Here is a 14,633-nt window from a genome sequence, read left to right as displayed (position 1 = left end):
CTATTTTGTTAAAAGCATCTGTTTAGTTACAAGTTCAAATTCAAAAAGATAAAGAATGTACACTTCCTTAAAATTTAACAACTAAATTAGTCTCTTTCACATAAACAAAACCATCCCGAACATCAATTATTATTTAACTGAAACATAATCTTAAAAATATATTATTATTATTATTTAAAAAAACAAATAAATAACATTTGAATAACCAAACAAATAAAATGCTTAAAAATGTTATGATTTTTCACAAATCCCTGATTGCTATGTATTTCGGCTGGAAACCAGAAGCCATTCTTTTCCAAGGAGGAGGTTGACGTCGTTGTGCGGTCCTAAAGCCTGGGTTTCGTGATTGATAAGATACAAAAATTTTAAATACTATATTTTGTCTTTCCGCTAAAATTTCTATGGTTAATATTTTTAGATATCTACGTAAAAATATCATCAAACATTTTATAATTGAAAGTTTAAAGATTGATAAGATTGACCGAAACTTGTACGCATTAAATTCGATATGAATATTTAAATTTTTTCTTATAAAACTTCTTCCATGAAGTTCATTATATTAAATAATGTTCGACTGTGATTCCCACCCTATTCTGATCTGGACTGGGCCAAAAATACGATAATTCCATTCGAATAGCGAATATTTCTGACCTGCCAGGCCACGCGGCCTTGCTCTTAGTTTTTGCATTGGGCCAAAAATATGATAATTCATTTCGAATAGTGAATAGTTTGGTGAAATTTGAGACGGTTCACAATATAGGTGCTTGACGGACCAAATTAATGGAAAATCCATAGTTCATAGTTAGTATCTGCCTAAGAAAATCAATGGACTTGTAAGAAAATAAAAGGGTTTTACCTTTAATTCGATTTAAATAGCAGACCAGAAATGTGGGAGGCTTGGTTAAGGGCTGCCTTCCACGTCTGGATGCATTCCACCGCGACTCTGCCTTTGCATTGGTGTTCTTCAAAGGCTTTAGCATAACGCCCACTCTCAACGTAACGAAGGTCTTTAGGCTCAATGTCACAAAACACAGGAATTATCTTCAAGTTACGCTTGTGATATGATCTCAAAATCCAACGCAGCTCTTCCAAACACCAAGGGGATTCAGCATAACGCTCAGTAAAAAGGGCAATATGAACTGACGCACTTTGAATGGCTCCGAGGATTGCAGGGGACAGATTATCTCCTGTATGAAGTTCCTTGTTATCCAGAAACATGCGTAGCCCATGACAATTTGTGAGGCGATAGTAGATGAAGCTCAGTGCTTGCCAAGAGCCAGGGAAGAAGAACAGTGGTTGCCAAAAGCCAGGGAAGAAGAATAGCAACAACAACTAGCAGGGAAAAAGTAGTGAAAATATCTTCAAGCGTGACATAAAAGAATGGGAAAAAGCAGTAAGGCAACTCAAAGGGCCAAGTTCAATGCACAACAGAACTAGGAGGTGAAAAGAAGGCAACTCATATATTTGGAAAAAGCAGTCAAAGTGTAGTGCATGCTTGCTAGATGACACTTCAAATCAACGGTTGAAAGTGTCTCACTTGATCGAACGGTTCAGGGTAAAAGTGTTGACAATTGTTGATGCATAGGAAAGGCCTATTGGCCTAAATATGCCATATTTGTATAGTTCGATACCTATGTGCATAATTTTAGTTTGTAATGTTTATATGGTACTTTTTAAAATTATATGCAAACAAATCCATGTATAGAGTTTCAAAAGATTATAAATTAACATTGCACTCATGTGCCAAAAGATGAGAGTTGTGTCATTTTGTACAACAGAAAAGAATTTTTTGTATAGTTTGGAGATTTGGAGGTAGGATTTTGCAAGTTTATTCCGGGAGTTGTATGGGGTTTTTTTCAGCGCTGTCAATTGCGTCAGATTTCTGAGGTCGAGCAGAACACAACTGGACTAGCCAGGAATCTTGTTGATGTAGCTTCGATATATATTTTGGGGTTTGAATTTCTAATATAAAGGCCTCCCCGTTGAACACTGGGTCCGAAGATGTAGGCTTTGAGATAGCTGAACTCTTTTATCAATATCTTGTATCACTTTTTTTCTCATGGTTTGCTGTTTTAATTTGCTGCAATATTATTATTTAGTTCTCCATGCTTATGCATTTAATGGTGTTTTTAAATCATGCATTAACACTTTCTAACAATGAATAAATCACAATTTCAATTAAAGATCTTCTTGGGGATCAGACAGAGGGAGATAGAGATATAGATGAAAGGGGGAGAGAGAGAAAAAGAGAGAGATCAAGGGATGGAGGGAGAGATAGAAAGCATGTGTTTATGGGGGGGGGGGGGGGGGAGAGTGGGGAGGTGAGATAGAGAGACAAAGAAGGAGAGATGGAGACAGATATCGATATAGATGGAAGGGGGAGAGAAATGGAAGAAAATTGTTTGCACTGGATGCATTGATTTCGATGTACAGATGTTGATTTCTAATTCCATTTGATTTCTTGCAAATTAGATGCATTGATTTCTGTGTAGATGTTGATTTATAATTTTATCATTGCTTGCATTAGATGCATTCATTTCATTAAAGGTGTTAATTTCTAATCTTGTTTGATTGAGCTTGCATTAGATGCATTGATTTCAATGTAGATGTTGATTCCTAATCTTATTTGATTGTTAGTACTAGATGCATTGATTGCAGTGTAGATGCCGATTTCTAATCCTATTTGATTTATTGCAGGATTAGATGCATTTATTTCAGTGTAGATGTTGATTTATAATCCTATTTGATTGTTTGCATTAGATGCATTGGCTTTAGTGTAGATGTTGATTTCTCATCCTCTTTGATTGCTTATATTAGATGCATTGATTTCAGTGAAGATGTTGATTTATGATAAATGATGTAACTATATATATGATGTACTTTAATTTCAAGGTAATTAGTTTAACATTGTGCTTTGATTTTAGTGTGAGAATAAACAAATTATTGACAGCATACATTATGACTAAGCTTTTGTAGATAACTTTAAACAAAATAAAATCGAATAAAACTTGTAAATTTGTAACTTTTACATCTCCACATCTTTTGAAATTGAATATACAACTTATTTCAATCATATTTGAGTTTTTAAAATTTGAATAAAGCTTATTTCCATCATAAGGAATTGATTGAAATACTTGGATAGCTACTTGTAAATTTAGAAAAGTTGACAATATAATATAAAATTATAGAAATGTTGCCATATATTGTTTTTTGACCTATTTAAATTTCAATTTAATTAACTTATATCATGTTATGACTAATCTTTTCTGGATATTCTAAAAATAAATAATGTTGAATAAAACCTATTTGTTGTTTACATGACATCTTTTAATATTAAAATTGAATAAAAATTATTTCAATCCTACTTGTGTTTTTTAATTGAACATTGAGACAAGAAATTGATTGAAATACTTAAAAAAGTTGTCCATGCAATTGTATATAGGTGGGCCACAAAATTTTATATATATATATATATATATATATATATATATGAAGTTATAATCTAAATAATTTATTTTTAAAATTGAATTGTAAAAATACAGATGTTGATTGCACTAAAAGACACTTTCTACATGCCAATATGAAGCATGATTGGAATTCTTTCCATGTTCAGTTGATACAGGATATATTTTAGTTCATTTTAAGTATCAAAGTGACTTGAATAATAACTTAAGATTGTACATATTTTCTTAGTCTATGAAACTAGAAATCAAAATTGAACATATATTTTACTAATAAAAGTTATATTATATAGAAAAATTATTGAATTAACGAAATGATTTTAACATATCCATAAACTTCAAAAATTAATGAGCATCCATAAACAAGATTAATACAAATCCATAAATTGAAATAGTGAATACATGTATCAATAAACTATCCATATGAAAATATATACAAATTACAAATATCACATGAACATTCATAAACTAAAATAATTCATGATGTACATCCATAAAAGGTCCATGTATGAAAATATACAAAGTCTGTATCACACATGTGAATGTGCCCTATGAAATGAGCCTAAAAATATACAAACTATGACATTCTAAGTACCACTAGAACTCATATGTGAGTTTTGTCGTGCAAAGTAAGTGTCCATAAGCTGGTACTGCAATATAACACATTCAAACTCAAACTAATTAGATCATTATTTGTACAAAGAAACAATACGGAAATAAATGATATTGAACCACATTTTTAATTACATATACATGAATATACTAACCTTAGTCGAGTCCAAATGCAAGTCAAATAGGATGGGGGTCTGATCATGAATCTGGGTTTGGTGCTCCCCTGCTCGTGGCTCGATGATTAGGGCTTGAAACGATGGACCCATATCATTAGTGCCTCTAAACCCAACATCCCACTCATTTCTCCACATAACAATGACATCAATGACACTCTACATATGGGTCTGTGTACAAAATGGCAAGGACAAATTATAATTAGTCTACAAATTAATTAACATATATGTGTAACTTAAAAAAATAAAATGTTGAAATCTTAGGAATAAAAAAGTTTACCTCAATTGTTGGTCCATGTGGTTGTACATAGTGACTCTCCTCCACATTAGTGAACATATAAGGTGGAGGTGGAGGTGGAGGAGAATCCATGGAAACATGCTCTGGTCGAGGATGGCCTAGCTGATCAACTTCCCCCTCAGATGACCTCATAAGCTCATCCATGTAGCTAGGACGTGTCTACATGTTATCATGAACTTATTAATATAAATATGCAATCTAATACGAACAAGAATTTTTAATATAAATAATTATGGATAATTTAACAATAAGAGTCAAAAGTTTCATATATATATATGTGTGTGTGTACCTAGTTTGTGTCACATAGGTTGTGCACCCTCCATGTCTCACGAATGGCATCACAATACATACATGTATATGTCAAAATTTCGTAAAATGGTAAACTCATGAGAAATGCATCATCATATAAGGGCATTGGTGGGTCACGAGGAAATGGTGGTGGTCTCTTAATCTCTCATCCATCAACACATGCATTAGCCAATGACGTCCACATGCTGCCCGTAATAGTATCTCGCGTCTCACCACTGAGTTACGACAACTCCTCTAGCTTTGTCGGTATTACTAAGCTCTAAGACAGTAGTGGCAAGAATCTCGAAGGTGGTGCTACATGCCCAAAGTCCCTATGAGACCTCTTTTTTCGTAGGTACATCCCAAGCCAAGTCCATTATAAAGAGATTTGGTATCAGTGTAAGCTAACCTCATATGTAACACGAACTCTACATATAAATGCTTGGAAAAATAAATGGCGACCTAGTCATGGTGGGGGAACTAGCCCCAAGCTCCAATGAATCTAACATACACAAAGGGGGCTGTAGCGGCATTCCTAAAATATTTCAATGGAATCAGAAATTTATGTCTAATAGGGACATTCGAAGGGATGTCGAACAACTCCCCACGGACATCAATGTCCTTGGTGGCCTCTTTCACCACCTCCCAAGAATCTGGGCCTCTAACCTCATGCCTCTTGATCCTCTATATGAACTGTAATATGTGGCTATGTGGGCCCGACCTTCGGTATGTCTCGATCAACCTATTGATGTTATCTAACATCAAAGACAATACAAGATGAGTTAGTGAATTGGCATGGATCTTCTCTATCTCTGTTGTGATCCATGTATGATGGGTCATAACATCCTCTAATGTGATATGAGTTGTAGCATCATCCCACGAAGGGATCGATGTTGCACTCTTATCCTCAACTTCGGCCTGCTGAGGGCTTGTAAATCATAAACATAATTTAACACATATATAATTAACAAACTATAAGCATAATAACATATACATTAAATTCAAAGACATCAGTTGAAGACAATTAAAAAATTAACGACAATTTCAAGACATAAACACAAAGTTTAAAGAGGATTTAAAAATGCAAGAGGTGTACTTGAAATGGACGAAGAAGGTCCATTGGATGTAGCATGGCCATCAAAAAAGACAGAAACACTGCCTTTGACACTCTATCTGGTGTTGGAGGTAGGATCTATGGGGGGAACATGAACTCTCGGTGCGCTATGCGATCTATCACGAGCCCAACCACGTATAACAGAACCTATCGCATTGTGATGACCTATAGTTGGGGCGCATATATGGAATGCCTCAACATATTACTTATAATACATATAAATTAATCCAAGAAAAATTTTTGTTAAAAAAACCATTTCTAAACCTAAGCAGAATAATCTAGCATGAAGTCCTAAACCTTAGAGTCCATTTTTAAATAATTTATCAACCAAACTACATTGAGTTCCATGTAAACACAATCGAAATAAGTGATCAAATCTACTTTCACACTTTTTTTCCTTTCTAAATAATGCATTTTATTCATAGCGCATAAGTATGTAAATATATATGTAAAAATTTGAAATAAACCTATTTACAAACTAATAAAATTTCATGCCAACCAAATACTACAATAGACTTTAAGTTCTTAATGTTTGACTTTGACAGATGACATGTACTAGGTGTAAGCACATATTAAAGACAATGCTTCCTGTACAACACACTATATAATAAAACAATATGGTACAAATTAGAAAAGAGTTTAAATGCTTTTATTCACTAAACCAAATGCACTTTTCATAACATATATATATCAGTGATGCACTGTTGAAGATATATATATATATATATATATATATATATATATATATATATATATATAGAAGTGTAGTCTAAAGAGCCCATAAATTAGTCTAGAAAAAGAATTGAAATTTCGACAAAGATTATGACAAAATCTGATAGAAATTTTTGAAAAATTGGATTACAATTGTCAAACTTCAGGATTTTGGGTGCCCCTCGGGTTCTTGATGGCGCTGAATCCATTTCCACCATCAAAAAAATGATTCAAACACTCAAGCATTTTAATTTTTTGAATTTTCTTTTACTGGATTCTAGCAAGAAATATGTCATCCGAGCAAATTTGTGGCATCGGTAGACAACACCTATATATATGTTATATTTTAAATAATTATACTATGTTAAATGTTATAGTTATAGTTATGCACAATGTTATTTTATGTTATGTTACTAACTAACTAACAAATATATATATATATATATATATATTGTTATGCTAACTAATTTTATGTTAAATAAAAAGTTATGCTATGTTAACTAATTTTATGTTAAACAAGTTATGTTAAATAGTTATAATTTTTTTTTATGTTATGTTATCATTCATATATATATGAATGATATGCTATAATTTTATAATCTAGTTAATATATGAATATATGAGTTAAATATATATAGATATTTAAATAATTATATAGTTATGACATGGTTATAATAATATGCTACATGCTATGTATATAACTTTATGTTATACATATGTAATAATTATAAAGTTCTATGTAACTTTATGTTATGAACTAAATACTTTTATATATATATATATATGGGAAGTTATAACTTAGTTAATATATATAATTATATAGTAATTATGTTTATGTTTATATTGTAACATCATATATAATTATAAAACTATGTTATAGTTATAGTAATATGTTGTAATGATATATATATGGTTATGGTTATGTTAAATGATTGTAAAATTATGTTATATATTTTATATATAGAATTATAATATATAGCTATGTGATATTATAATTAAATATAGTTATACGTTATGTTTTTTTTTTTTTATTGTAAAAAAAGTCGTAATTTTATTAATGAAAACAAAATTACATTTTGTATATGCTGAGTCACATTTCATCTGCAAGTCAAATGACCTCAGATCAGGGGTTCGTTAAAAAAAAGTTTAATGTACATATGGGGAGAAAATCATGTTTTCCTCCCCTTTTTCTTCTCGACCTTGCACCACTCCTCTTGAGACGACATCGTGGATACAAGTTGAAGTGGATTTTCAGTGCCTAGTCGGGGATTTTCCTTGTTAGAATCAAAGGTGTCTGATGTGTGTAGTCTTTTGGTTCCACTGTTTTCCATTGTATCTAGCATCTTTTCCAGTTGTGGTTCCATAGGTCCTTGTGGAGATGTCTCCTGGATTTCTGCTTCTTTGTCTGTTTGATTGTTCTCATTTGGTATGGGCTCTTCCACTTCAAACTCCTCCTCCTCTTCAGGATCTGGTGGGAGAAATTTCCAACCCTTGTGTTGTTTCCCTGTTTTCTTCTTCCTTCGGCTATCTTTTTTGTCTTCAGGACATGTATTTTGTAGATGTCATGTTTACCAACATATTCTGCACCTAAATCTTGTGTTTTCATAGTCTAGTGTCTGTGTCCAATTTCATTGTTTATGCTTCAACTGTATGCGGTCCGATAAGCCTTTACTGAGATCTACTTCCACACAGATGTGTGCGAATGTAAAAATTATTTCCTCCACTCTTTATGTATCCATTTTAATATATCTTCCAATGGTGTTGCCTATACCTGCAAGAACCTGTTGGTCCCATAAGTGTGGGTTGTGTAGATGAACCCAAACTGGCATCCTGGAAACAACCATAGTATTGACGTCGAATTCCGGGAACCATGGTGTGATGAAAAGGCTCGTAGATCCCCAGAACCATGGCCCCTCCTGTATCACAATGTCTCTTATCTCTGTTGAATGGAATTTGACAATAAAAAACCCCTTGGAACAGAGGTGAATCCCACAGTGTAGAGTGTGAATATCCAATGGAAAAGTTCAAAGGGTTTTGCCAGAAACAATTGAATTGACAAATAATGACTTGTGATTCAAAATTATTACATGCCTCATCTATTTCTGGTATATCCATATTTAGTTCTGGTGTATAGTTCAGCTGCTCCACAATGTATGGACTGGGTTCTGTTCCATCTTGCTTTGGGAATACTGTAGGAGTTTTTCCCCCTTGTAAGATGTTCTTGAAGGATATTCCTCCATTTTTGTGCTTTTTTTGAGGATCTATGTTCTTTTTTGTTTTTTTGATTGTCCCACTGCCTCCTTCTGTTTGTTTTGTTGAATTGAATTTTGCTGCACCACCTCACAGCCTCAAGTTGAGAGTTATAGTAGATTTTGACATAATGTTGTAATCCAAAATGGATCTAAGATCCTATAGGGTTCTACCCCCATATAACAGAAGTTGTAGTCCAACTGGGTAGCCAATTTGTTGGGCAATGATATTCTTTAGGTTCATAACACAGTTTGTTGCAAGGACCCAAATCAAGGTAGACTTCCCCGAAGGGCTTTAATAAAAATTTGAAAGCGATTAGAAGTTACCAAGGAAGGGGGTTATGTGGTCCTCTGGGTCATGCATGACCGTGTAGCTTCAATGTCTCCATAATGCTCTATAGTTTGTGGGTACTCCTCTAGCGTCTTGATGGCTTTGACAAAATTTCTGAGAGTTTTGGTCGACCCTCGTGAGGAGGTGAACACGTCTTCGATTCCAGCAAACTGTAGAACCTTCTTAAGCACACGAGCAGCCACGATCCTAACACCTCTGGGAGCGGGCACCATTCTAACTGCTTCGGAGCCACATTTACCAGTTATATTGACAGGTACGATGTGTGGTTTCCGGATTTTGTTACCCCAATAACCCCTCCTCACAGAAATAACCGAAAACTTGGCCAAAATAATGGCTCTGCGGTTGGCCGTGGCCACCTCTTTGCTGCACTTAACGCCGAGCTCAACGTGGCCATTGTCGTCACCCACGATCTGGTGCTCCTCAACGGCCAACGAGAAAAGATAAATTTGCTCGCGGGAACAGATTTTTCCATCTTTTACCAGGTGGCCGAGCTTTGTCACGGATACCCCCTTTCCTTCTTCATCTCTTCGAGGTCCTCGGCGTCCACCGTGACTATCCCTGCGGCCTCTGTCGCCTCGGCCTCGCCCAAACCCGCGCCTGAATCCCCCTCCTCTTTTCGCCATTGCTTCGCTAGGGTTTCGTTATATAGTTATGTATATGTTACATTAAATATTATAATTAAATATATAGTTAAATATTATATATAATTAAGTTAAATGTTTTGTAATATATATTAATTTTCTTTTAAAATTTTTTAACTTTTAAAACTAGGATTGTATTATATTTATTATTAAAAAATATTTAAAATATAAATTAATTTAAATTTAAAATAATAAAATAAAATTTCATATTTTATTTTATGAGCAACTATATTCATTATGTCAATCTCAAGTTCTTAATTTACTTATTTATTGATTATAGTTTTGTTGTTTTGTTGTTTTGGAGTTTTTTGGGTATATTTTGGCTTAAATTTATTATAAATTTAAAATGCATTTAAAAAAATGCATATTTATTTCACAAAATTTCTAAAGAAAAATTTTAAAACCTAAAATAATTAGAAAATAAATGTTTTTATCATTGAAAATAAGAAAATAGTTTGTAAGCCCCGGATGCGGGTGGTCGCTAGACACATGGCGCATAAGGCTCGTCCAAAGGGCAGGTGTCCGCCCGGACGAGCCACGCATGACAGGAGGACACACCATAAATTCATCAACCCGCTGCATTTAAGGAAGGGAGTTAAGGGAGTTGACAGAGGCGTCCTGTCGACATTCATGGCGAGTCTTGAGAAGCGTAACATGGCGCTTCATAACCGCATTCTCTCGGACATTCTCCCGCAATTCCTATCTGCAACTGTTCTGATCTTGCCGGAGGTGACGGAGGTTCAGCCCTTCGACTCTCAGTCTGGCCCTGAATGTGATTGTGAGTGTTTAGCTGCTGCAGAGTGGGGCAATTGGCAGGCTCACAAGCAAGCCAGTTGCGACTCTGAGAATTTGGCAGTGCTTACTTACCCGCGTCTCTCGTTGGCTCTTGTTCTGGTTTCGATAGAAGTTGTGGAGGTTCAGAGTCTCGACTCTCATTCAAGCTTTGAGAGCGAGGGTCAAGGCTCTGCGGCCACAGCTTTGGGCAATTGGGAGGCAAGGATCCGGTCTGGCAATAAACCTGTGCCAACAGTGGTGTTGCGTTGCGGAATTGAGCGCTCTGTTCAGAGGACCAGAATGCAGCGCAATCGTGGAAGGGGCAACAGTGGTAGGGGAGGTCACAGTGGTAGAGCCCCCTCGACTTCTTCCTCAATTGAGGAAACCTCTGAGTGCAGAAGGCCGAGGGGAAGGCCCCCGGGCAGAGGTAGAATGGGGGAACCTCCAGCGCGCATGGACTGTGGGCATACGGAACACCCAATGGTGAGATACCGCATCCCCTGCACCTTAGCCAATTCTACTTTCTTCGTGATTGTCTCTGTGGAGCACTGCAGCAATCCCTGGGAAGATGAGGATGGTAATCCCCGGGCCAACCCTCCGCGTGTTCCTGGGATTGTTCCTACGGTGGAAATGGAATTCCCTGCTGTTGAGATGATGCGGCCCATACATGACCCGGGAGCAAGCCTGAGAGAACCTGTTTGTGACTATGGCGCTGGCCCAAGTGACCGTGGAACGCGCAACTCTGGTAAAGCCATCCTCCAGCCTCCCTGCTGCAAGGCGGAAGATGAACCGCAGACTACTGATGAAGATTAACATGCCCAGCTCGCGCTCCAGGTTCTACAGCAAGAATTTTTCTCTGTCAGCTCCCTATGCGGTTATATATGAGTCTGTCACTCTGTCTCTATGTAATTGTGTCGGTTTTATGTTATCTCTGTTCTGTGTCGATGTTCTTCAAGTGTTTTTGTCCATGTGTCAGCTACATGAGTGTGGCTCTAAGTCTTTGTCCATGTGTCCTATGTAATACTGGCATGAATACTCAGGTGTCTACTGTCTGTCCTCGGACAAATCTTACAGGGCCGCGGCCCCGTTGTAATTTTGATAATGTAACTTTGCTCTTGCTGTAATATAATAGTTTAGCTTTACTTAGAAAAAAAAAGAAAATAGTTTGTAAGAAACAAATTTAAAGCCTAAATTATAGTTTTTTTGTGGTTTAGAAGTATTTTCTAAGCGGTTTTGAAGATTTTTTTGATGGTTTTCTAGGTTGTGGTTTTCTAAATTGTTTTGAAGGGTTTTTTTTTAATGGTTTTCTAGGTTGTGGTTTTCTAAATTGTTTTGAAGGGGTTTTTTTAATGGTTTTCTTGGTTGGTTTTGTGATTTTCTAAGTTTTTTTTGAAGAGTTTTTTTGGTGGTTCTTGTGGTTGTTGTTGTTTTTTTTTTTTTTTTTTTCTTTAAATTAATTAGTTCTCATGGTTTTTGTACATGGTTGTTTTTATTTTTTTAATTATTTTGTTTAATTTTTGTAATAAAAATTTAAATAAGAAAGACAAAGGATAGAATACCTACCTTCGTTTGAGCCTCGGGGACGTTGGCGGGGTGGTTGGCGAGATTGATTTGAATACTCCATTGCTCGATCAAGTTCCAATACCCTTGGTCGAGCTACTATCACACTCTAGATCGAGCTCCTAGTTTACAAGGTCTATGCAAATGGCACACACAGACCGCGAGAGCATTGCATACAAAAAAAGCTCGATCAAGCTATAGTTTAATGGACCCCTAAGGCTCCATCAAGAGTTATAGCTTGATCAAGGGTTAGTTTTTAACCCTCGATCGAGCTACCTTTTTAGTGTCCAACGAGTTTGATCGAGCACTTAAAAAAGACTCAATAGAGTGCTTAAATGGCTCGACCGAGACATTACTTTTTCCACCCAAATGCACCCACTTTTTCCAAAAAATGTAACCCACCTCCATGCTTTCATCCACACACACACATATAATTTTTTAAAAATATTGTTTTGTTTACTAGTTTATGTGAGTCTTGAGATGATTGCATCACTAAGATGTGATTTGAGTACTTGTGACTCATGGGTATCTAAGCCGTCAAAATCACTATGGGCCATACCCTGCCTATGCCACACCATACCTTAGCATGACTCGATTTTTGCCCACATCTTTTCAAACTAGTGGCCTTCACATCACAGAGTGCCTTAACAAAATACCCTGCCACAATTTACTCTATGCCTAAATGGGAAAAAAATAAATTTATATAAATACAAATTTATATTAAATTTAAAAATTAAGAAAGGAAATTTTTTAAAAATATAAAATTTTTAATTAGCCCACGGGGCATAGAATAGACGATGATGGGGTGTACTATTAAGGCACTATGTGATGTCAAGGTCACCAGGGCCAAACTCTGTGGGAAAAAATATATTCATATTAAGAGTTGGTGTGGCCAAGGCTTGACTATGATCCCTAAGTGATTTTGATGGCTTACATGTCCCTGAAAAGATTAAGTGTGCAGTGATCTCAAAACTCTCACACACACACTATATATATACATTAAATAATAAAAGATTTATTTGTTAAAATTTTTAATTCATTTCAATGTTTAAAAAATTCAAAGTTAATTTTTTTATTATAAATAAAAATTAAATAATATAATTTTATAATATAATTTTATAATTCATTTCCATGTTTAATAAATTTAAAGATAAATATTATAAATAAAAATTAAATAATATAATTTTATATTTTTGGGTTAGAGGCATTTTTCATCTCCAATGGTAGAGATGTTGTAATGTCATGTTTGGTAAGCATTTTGTTTGGGTCAAATTATATAAAATAAATAAATAAAAATAAAACAAAATTAAAAAAATAAACTAAAATAGAAATTAGAATTAATATTTAAAATATAATAGAGGTAAAATAATCAATTTATAATTCGTAGTTTCTTGGTTCTAGGTTTTGACAACCCATGGTTTTGCGGTCGTATTCTTATATAAAAATATATATAAAATAAAAAAATAGAATTAATAATTAAAACAAAATAGAGGTAAAATAGTCAATTTACCATTCATGGTTTCTTGGTTATATGTTTTGACAACCTATGATTTTGCCTAGGTAATGAGAATCCATGGTATTCATCGGTTTTGCATAGGTAATGAGAACCCATGATATTCATGTGGAATATAGTCTATTTAAAGGGGGGAATTAAACCAACCTAGATCCATCTTAACTCTAAATCTACCAAGCCCCCAGAGGGATCAAATCTCTTGAGATGCAAATCTGTTTTAGAGTGAAAAGCGATTCGATCTCTCTCCGCTTTTGGTAGATCCCAAGTTAAGATGGATCTAGGCTGGGCATAATATCATTTCGATTAATTTTCTCTAAAATTGTTTTTGTTTGTCTAAGAGCTAGTCTTATTCGGAAGTAACCTAGGAGGTATTTAGCTTGGGAGATCTGAAGTTAAGATGGATCTAGGTTGGGCATAGTATCATTTCAATTAATTTTCTCTAAAATTGTTTTTGTTTGGCTGGGAGCTCGTCATTCTCGGAAAGGAAGAGGTTAACGACCAGGAACGACCAAGAGACATCTAGCAAAAGTGAACGAGTATGATTTTCCTTGAATAATGATGATGAGTCAACCTACATTGGCAAATAACCACCAAAAATAATTATCCTTTTGTTAATATAACAACTAAATTTTAATAAATTTTCTTACTATAAAACAAACCAATATCATTTCAATTAATTTTACTCTATATTATTTAAAAAAACATTAAACTAATGAAAGTGGAGCATCCTTGATATACACTAAAATTTAAATATTTCTAATAACATGTTTTTACCTTTTATAAATAATTTGTGCTTATAATTTTAAATATTTCTAATAACATGTTTTTACCTTTTATAAATAATTTGTGCTTATAATTTGATGTTAATGTTTGTGATGGCAAATGGT

At 34.5% G+C, this 14,633-nt stretch overlaps 1 pseudogene; it reads right to left on the bottom strand.

Annotated features, from left to right (window-relative positions):
- Nucleotides 1–858: 858 nt before the first annotated feature.
- LOC149164606 (small ribosomal subunit protein uS5 pseudogene) lies at nt 859–9,881 on the bottom strand (annotated as a pseudogene).
- Between the last annotated feature and the right edge of the window lie 4,752 nt (nt 9,882–14,633).

The sequence above is a fragment of the Pinus tabuliformis genome, chromosome 5_1 (assembly GCF_031772625.1).
Source record: "Pinus tabuliformis cultivar Carrire ecotype Pingquan chromosome 5_1, CPIR1, whole genome shotgun sequence".
NCBI classification, from domain to species: domain Eukaryota; kingdom Viridiplantae; phylum Streptophyta; class Pinopsida; order Pinales; family Pinaceae; genus Pinus; species Pinus tabuliformis.
Note: the sequence above shows the minus strand (reverse complement) of the source record. Positions and strands in the feature narration are given on the sequence as shown.